We start from the raw sequence: 6,852 nt of genomic DNA, 5'->3' as shown, positions 1-6,852 counted from the left end.
CAACAGTGGGATGGTTCCTCTGGGAAAAGAAATTATATTGTTGGATTATGTTAGTTTATGTCAAGGGTTATTGTACTGACACGCTGAGGAACGGGGCAGTCCCTCATCCAGATATTAAAAAAGAGGCTACCTACATTGGGAACCTTAACATCTCTTAGGATAACTATCTCCTTATCTCTGCAGTAGATTAATGGCTTGGCTGTATGTTTTAGCAGATTACAAAGTCCTGCGAAAGCCAAAACACAGTTGTGTGTCATGTTTCCATGGGTCACCCAGATGACGCGTGAATGGTTTAGGTACTCGTGAACCTGGTCAGTTGGAAATACCTTGCAGGATTCGAGGCTCAATTTTCATATATGTTAGGGGGATTCCTGAAATGGGATTTCTCTGCCTAAATGTAGACTTGCCATGTTACAGCTGGGCAACTTCACCTGGGTTATGTACCCCGTAACACCTTTGCAGATGGTGGAAACCAGCACTGGAGAATGTATTTTGTCTGATGTATTGTTGGTGTCCAGTTCAGAATGGGATCGATCATACTCTGCAGGCAGGAGGTTACTGCCATACAGCCTCCTCACTGAAAATACAATGTTTATGTTAATCCTTATGGTCTTCTATTATTCTCCAAGCCATGGTATTTGGAGCCTGTTGGAGTTTCAGCCCTATCCTTTGCCCAGAGTTTGCACAGGTTTTGATCGACCTGGCCTGCACCTTGTTGCTTTTAATCAGTGAAATTACTAATTGCGGAAGATGGCTTGTACATGAAATGGCAGAGTTTATCTCAACATGAAATAAGTAGCTGCTTGTTGGATGGAAACTGTACTGTTGTAAAGCAAACCTACTTATATTGCAAGTGCAATATAAGAGCAGTTTGGTAGCGAAGAGGGGTGACAGGGAAACAAATGACTCCTTTAGAAACTTTCCAGCTTGGAAGAGCTCCTCCTTTCTGGATGGCCGTTCTCTGTGACACTCTGCGTGGGTAGCAAATTATGACTTTTTTGTTTTCATTTCAGCTGCCCTGACAAATGATGCAAGTGTCATGTGTTGCGCAGCAGCAGGGCTCTCCATTGTAAATTACTTTCCTTGAAAAATGCAATCTGTTAAAATAAAGATTGGCCAACAAAAAGGAACTTAATAGCATACTTATAACTAATGTGCTGCTAAATGCTGTCAGTTTGATGTTGCTGAAAGTTGGTGTGATACAAGGTAGGCCAAATAGAGGCCAATGGTGTGATGTAGCAAACTGTTCCTGATGAATCACTAAGAGAATTGTGGCCTACAAAAAAAATGATAATTTATTTTTTGTGAATGTTCTGCACCTGTCCCCTCTCAGTACTGGGTTTGCTTGTGTCTCCTTGGGTCACTTGTGGTTCTGATGCCAGTGGGGGGGGAGGGGCATATAAGAAAACATTGAGGAATATAATTGCAAGAGAGGAGAACACAGAATGGAAATAAACCTTCCTTTCAAAGAAACACAAGCAAATTATTAATTTCATTAAAATATCTGGAAAACCCGACAACAGCAGTGTTTCATTCTAAACCAGTATCTTTTATTCTGGAAGTCCCGCTGATGGTTACAAAGCTAGAAGGTTTCTGAGTTCCATCTGATGAAAACCACTTTGGCACAGGTCCTGTATTGACTTGACTCTAATTTAAGCTGAATCATAGGGAATAGGGATGATGGATTTTGCGTGTTTTATTTCTTAATCTTTTTATTTTCCAGTTTAGTGAATTAGGATGCTCCCCATATGTGCAGTCAGCCTGTGAAAGAGCAAGAGTTGCTGTTTCTGTTTTGTGCTTGTCATTGTAAATGATTATTGAGAACAATAGTGTGTTTTTTTTCCTATATGATAATATAGGATATGATAATTATGATTTTTCCTATATGATAATATAACATTCAGCGTATTTTAGAACTATTATCATATGGTTCCTAGCTGGATAAATGCTGTTAAGATGGTGTCACAATTAAACAAGTAGTCTATTTTCTCACTCTGAATCTAAAATGGGAAAAGTTGTTAGGATGCACTTTCATTTCCTCCCATAATCATAGAATAGTTTGGGTCAGAAGGGACCTTTAAAAAAGGTCGTCTATCCCACCACTCTCTGCAATGAGCAAGGACACCTTCAACTAGATCAAGTTGCTCAGAGCCCCATCCCCCTTTAAGTACTGAAAGGCCACAATACCGTCTCCCTGGAGCCTTCCCTTCTCCAGGCTGAACAACCCCAACTGTCTCAGCCTGTCCTCATAGGAGAGCTGCTTCAGACCTCTGATCATTTTTGTGGCCCTCCTCTGAACCCACTCCAACAGGTGCTTGTCTCTTCTGTGCTGAGGACTCCAGAGCTGGACATAGTACTCCAGGTGGGGTCTCATGAGATCAGAGTAGAGGGGCAGAATCACCTCCCTTGACCTGCTGGCCATGCTTCTTATGCAACCCAGGATGTGGTTGGCTTTCTGGGCTGCAAGTGCACACTGCCAACTCATGTTGAGCTTCTCATCAACCAGCACACCCAGGCCCTTCTTGGCAGGGCTGCTCTCAATCCCTTCATCCTCCAGCCTGTCTTGATACCAGGGGTTACCCTGACCCATGTGCAGAACCCTGCACTTGACTATGTTGAACCTCATGAGGTAGGCATGGGCCCACTTCTCAAGCTTGTTCAGGTCCCTCTGAATGACATCCTGTCCCTCAGGCATGTCAGCTGCACCACTCAGCTTGGTATCACCCGCAAACTTGCTGAGGGAGCACTCAATACCACTGTCTATGTCATTGATGAAGATATTAAAGAGTACTGGTCCCAGTCTGGACCCCTTAGGGACACCACTCATTGCTGATCTCCATCTGGACATTGAGCTGTTTACCACTACCCTCTGGATGCAATGACCCAGCCAATTCCTTGTTCACCAAGCAGTCCATCCATCAGATCCGTACCTCTCCAATTTAGAGAGAAGGATGTTGTGGGGCGCTGTGCCAAAGGCCTTAAAGAAGTCCAGATAGATGACATCCGTAGCTCTTCCCATTTCTGCTGATGTAGTCAGTCCATCATAGAAGGCCACTAGGTTGGTCAGGCAGGACTTGCCCTTGGTGAAGCCATGCCTGCTGTCTTGAATCACCTGCCCGTGCCTTAGCATAGCTTCTAGGAGGATCTGTTCCATTATCTTCCCAGGCACAGAGGTGAGGATGACAGGTTGGTAGTTCACAGGGTCCTCCTTTCTACCCTTTTTAGAAATGGATGCAATGTTTCCCTTTTTCAAGTCACCTGGGACTTCACCTGACTGCCAGGACTTTTCAAATATCGTAGAGAGTGGCTTGGCAACTACAGCAGCCAATTCTGTCAGAACTCTGGGATGCATCTCATCAGGTCCCATAGACTTCTGTACGTTCAGGTTCCTCAGATGGTCACAAACTTGATCTTTTCTTACAGTGGGGGGGACATTGCTCCCCCAGTCCCTGCCTTGCAGTCCATCCACTTGAGAAGTGTGGGAAGAGAGGTTGCCAGTGAAGACTGAGGCAAAAAAGTTGTTGAGTACCTCAGCCTTCTCCTCGTCTGTTGTTACCAGTTTGCCAGCCTTGCACAGCAAGGGGGGTTGTGCTTTCTTTGGCCTTCCTTTTCTGGCTGACATACCTGTAGAAGCCCTTCTTATTATTCTTTGTGTCCCTTGGCAAGTTCAGCTCCAGCTGTGCCTTGGCCTTCCTGACCCCATCCCTACACAACCGGGCAGCATCCCTATACTCTTCCCAGGATACCCATCCCTGCTTCCACTGCCTGTGCATTGCTTTCCTGCCCTTTAGTTTGACCAGCACGTCTTGACTCAGCCATGCTGGTCTCTTCCCCTCCTTTCCTCATTTCTTACACTTGGGGATTGAGAGCTCTTGCACTCTGTGGAAATTGTCCTTAAAGATCTGCCAGCTCTGTTCTGCTTCCTTGTCCCTGAAGGCAGTTTCCCAGGGGGGTCCTATTGACTTACTCCTTGAACAGCTGGAATTTTGCTTCCATAAACTTCAGGGTCCTGACTTTACTCTTTATCTGACCCATATCCCTCAGGACTGTGAACTCCACCAGTGTGTGTTCAGCACAGCCCAAGCTACCTCCAATCTTGATGTCACCAATTAGCTCACTTGCACTGGTGACCAGCATTGCATCCCCTCTGGTAGGGCTATTACCTGGCTTTAGAAGTTCTCCTCAATGCACTCCAGGAGTCTCCTGGATTGCCTACAGCTCGCTGTGCTACTTTTCCAGCAGACGTTGGGGTGGTTGAAGTCCCCCAGCAGGATGAGAGCCTTCAAGCACGATGCCTCCTATGGCTGGAGTAAGAAGGCTTTGTCAATTGTCTCCCCTTGATCGGGCAGCCTGTAGTAGACTCCAACCACAAAATTGCTTTTGTTGCCTCGGTCTCTTATTCTTACCTATAAGCTTTCAATCTGCTCGTGGCTATTCTTCAGAAACAGCTCTTCGCACTCTATCCCCTCCTTTTCTTGTCCCTTCTGAACAGCCTGTAGCCATTGACAGCTACACTCCAGTCGTGGGATTCATCCCACCAGGTCTGAGTAATGTCAGCCAAGTTGTAGCTTTCTAGCAGCACAGTGGCTTCCAACTCCTCCTGTTTGTTGCCCATGCTGTGTGCATTGGTGTGGAGGCACTTCAGCTGGGTTGTCGGCCATGTCACCTTCTTAGAAGAATACCTCTTAATTCCTTTGAGGCATTTCACAGGTGTTTCCCTCTTGGCTCCTATTACCTTGTCCCTGGCTCATCTCCGTAAGACTTCAAGTGTGCTGCAGTGTAGCCAGCATGTCTCAGAGCATCAGGCTGAGGGCCCTCGCTAGCAACCCGTCCCTCTAACCTGGTATGTCATCCCACAGCTTGTCCCGGGCAAGCCTGATCTTATCCCCTTCCCCCTTCAAGCCTAGTTTAAAGCTCTGACAATGAGCCCCGCTGGCTGGTGAGCAAAGACCCACTTCCCCCTTGGAGACAGGTGAATCCCATCTGATTCCAGCAAGCCTGGTGCTGTGTAGACCAGTATTGTGTATGCTGTGTATTGTAAAAACCAAAATTGTGGCAGTGACACCACCCATGAGGCCACGTATTAACAGACTGAGTCTGTCTGTTTCTTCCAATGTCAGTAGCCACTACTGGAAGGATAGAGTTAAAAATAACCTGTGCTCCAGATTCCCTTACCAACCGACCCAAAGCCCTGAAGTTTCTTTTGATTGCCCTTGGACTATGCATTGCAGCTTCATCGCCATCCACATGTCAGAACAATAATGGATAATTATTGGTAGTCTCTGTTTCACTTTGATTGGGTGATGGCAATTATTAGTGCACTTTATTTATTTATGATTTGGCTGCTTCTTTTAAAAGACCCTTCCAGCCACAGTGGAAGATACAATGTTAGGTACTTGTTCACTGTGTAGTTACCATACTGGTTTCATAGGTTTTGTTCGCTTCTTACTCTTTGAACTAAGCATGCAGCCTTCTCTTGCTTTCTGTTACGGCAATAATCTTGTATATGTCGTGGTGAGGTGGCCCTGAATGTTGTGGAAGGGACATTTTCATATAATCCACCACCAGAATAATCTGGTTTGTGCCATCAGTTCATGGAAATCAGGTTAAAAATGCTCTGGTGAAAGCCCTTTAAATAGAAGTCTCCAAGATACACTGTGACTCACACACACTTGTGATGTGGTCTAGTCAAGTCATGAATCTCTGTTTCAGTTCCCATAGTTCTTTTAGGAAGGATTTAGGAAATCATCTGACCCAGCTCTGTGAGTGGAGTGATCAGGACTCTGACACCTGCGCGTGGTCTGTAAGCCTGGGCACAGCTATGCAGGAGACATAGTGTTCACGTTGCACCAGTGCCACTGCATGCCCTGAGTTTGCCACACTGACAGCTCTGATGAGCTCAGGTGAAGTCGACAGTAATTCCCATGGTGAGCAGAGTTCCTCGTGGGGCAGCGCCTGCACTTCACGCTTGTGAAGGCAGAACCAGAGGGCAAGTGCAGAGACTCGGAGCCTGGAAGTCTCCTGCTGCCAGAAGCATCTGTTTAGGAAAGAAACAGTCTGCTGCAGGACAAGGGACAGGTTGGTGTCTTCTGATGTACTAGCGTTTCTGTCCTCTGATCTTGCCTACGTTTGGAACCGTCTTTGACTCGTGGTTTTGGCATATTTTATCTCACATCCTCATCTAATCTTATTCTGGGTAAAGTTTGCTGGTAATTTCCTTTCGGTATGTTTGTGATGGGGTGGTTGCTCCTGTTTCCTCCAGGTTGTAAGAAAAAGCAGAGAGAACAGTGGTGGCACGAAGCATTAGAATAAAAGGCAGGAGAGTTTCTGCATTTTTTCGACATGCTTTTCTCTTTGCATGGTTGCTGTGGAAATGTGTAAATGTTTAAAAAAATAAAAACCCACCCTTAGCTGTTGATGCTGCTGTCCATGAATGGCTCGCTCCACTTGGCAGTATCATGCCTAGGCTGTTGCAGGTGTGGTGATGCCGTAGTTCTTTTGCAAACTGGTCTACAGCTTCTGATATATTTTGCTTTCAATACTGTTTTGGTTTTTTTTTCCCTAACCTTCATTTTTCAACTGTTCTTCAATTTGCTGCTTTGAATTAGTACTTCACAGTGTGTCATACTAAGTAATTGCTCTCCATGTTTGGTGTGTATGCACACTGAAAAATACCTGTATCTTGAAAAGATATCCCTTCTTTTAACCACTCTTAGTCACTGTTGAAACCTACTGCTCTTTTCTCTATATCAGTTCTGCCAGCCCCTTAATCCCATATAATGCTGTCCTCTCTGCAAGGAAATAAGCTCCGTTTTCTTGTGCTTATAAACACAGGATGGAGTATTTCAGGGA

The sequence above is a fragment of the Vanellus vanellus genome (assembly GCF_965231255.1).
Source record: "Vanellus vanellus genome assembly, chromosome: 2".
NCBI lineage: Eukaryota > Metazoa > Chordata > Aves > Charadriiformes > Charadriidae > Vanellus > Vanellus vanellus.
The sequence above is the reverse complement of the archived record's forward strand: the minus strand, read 5'-3'. Positions refer to the sequence as shown.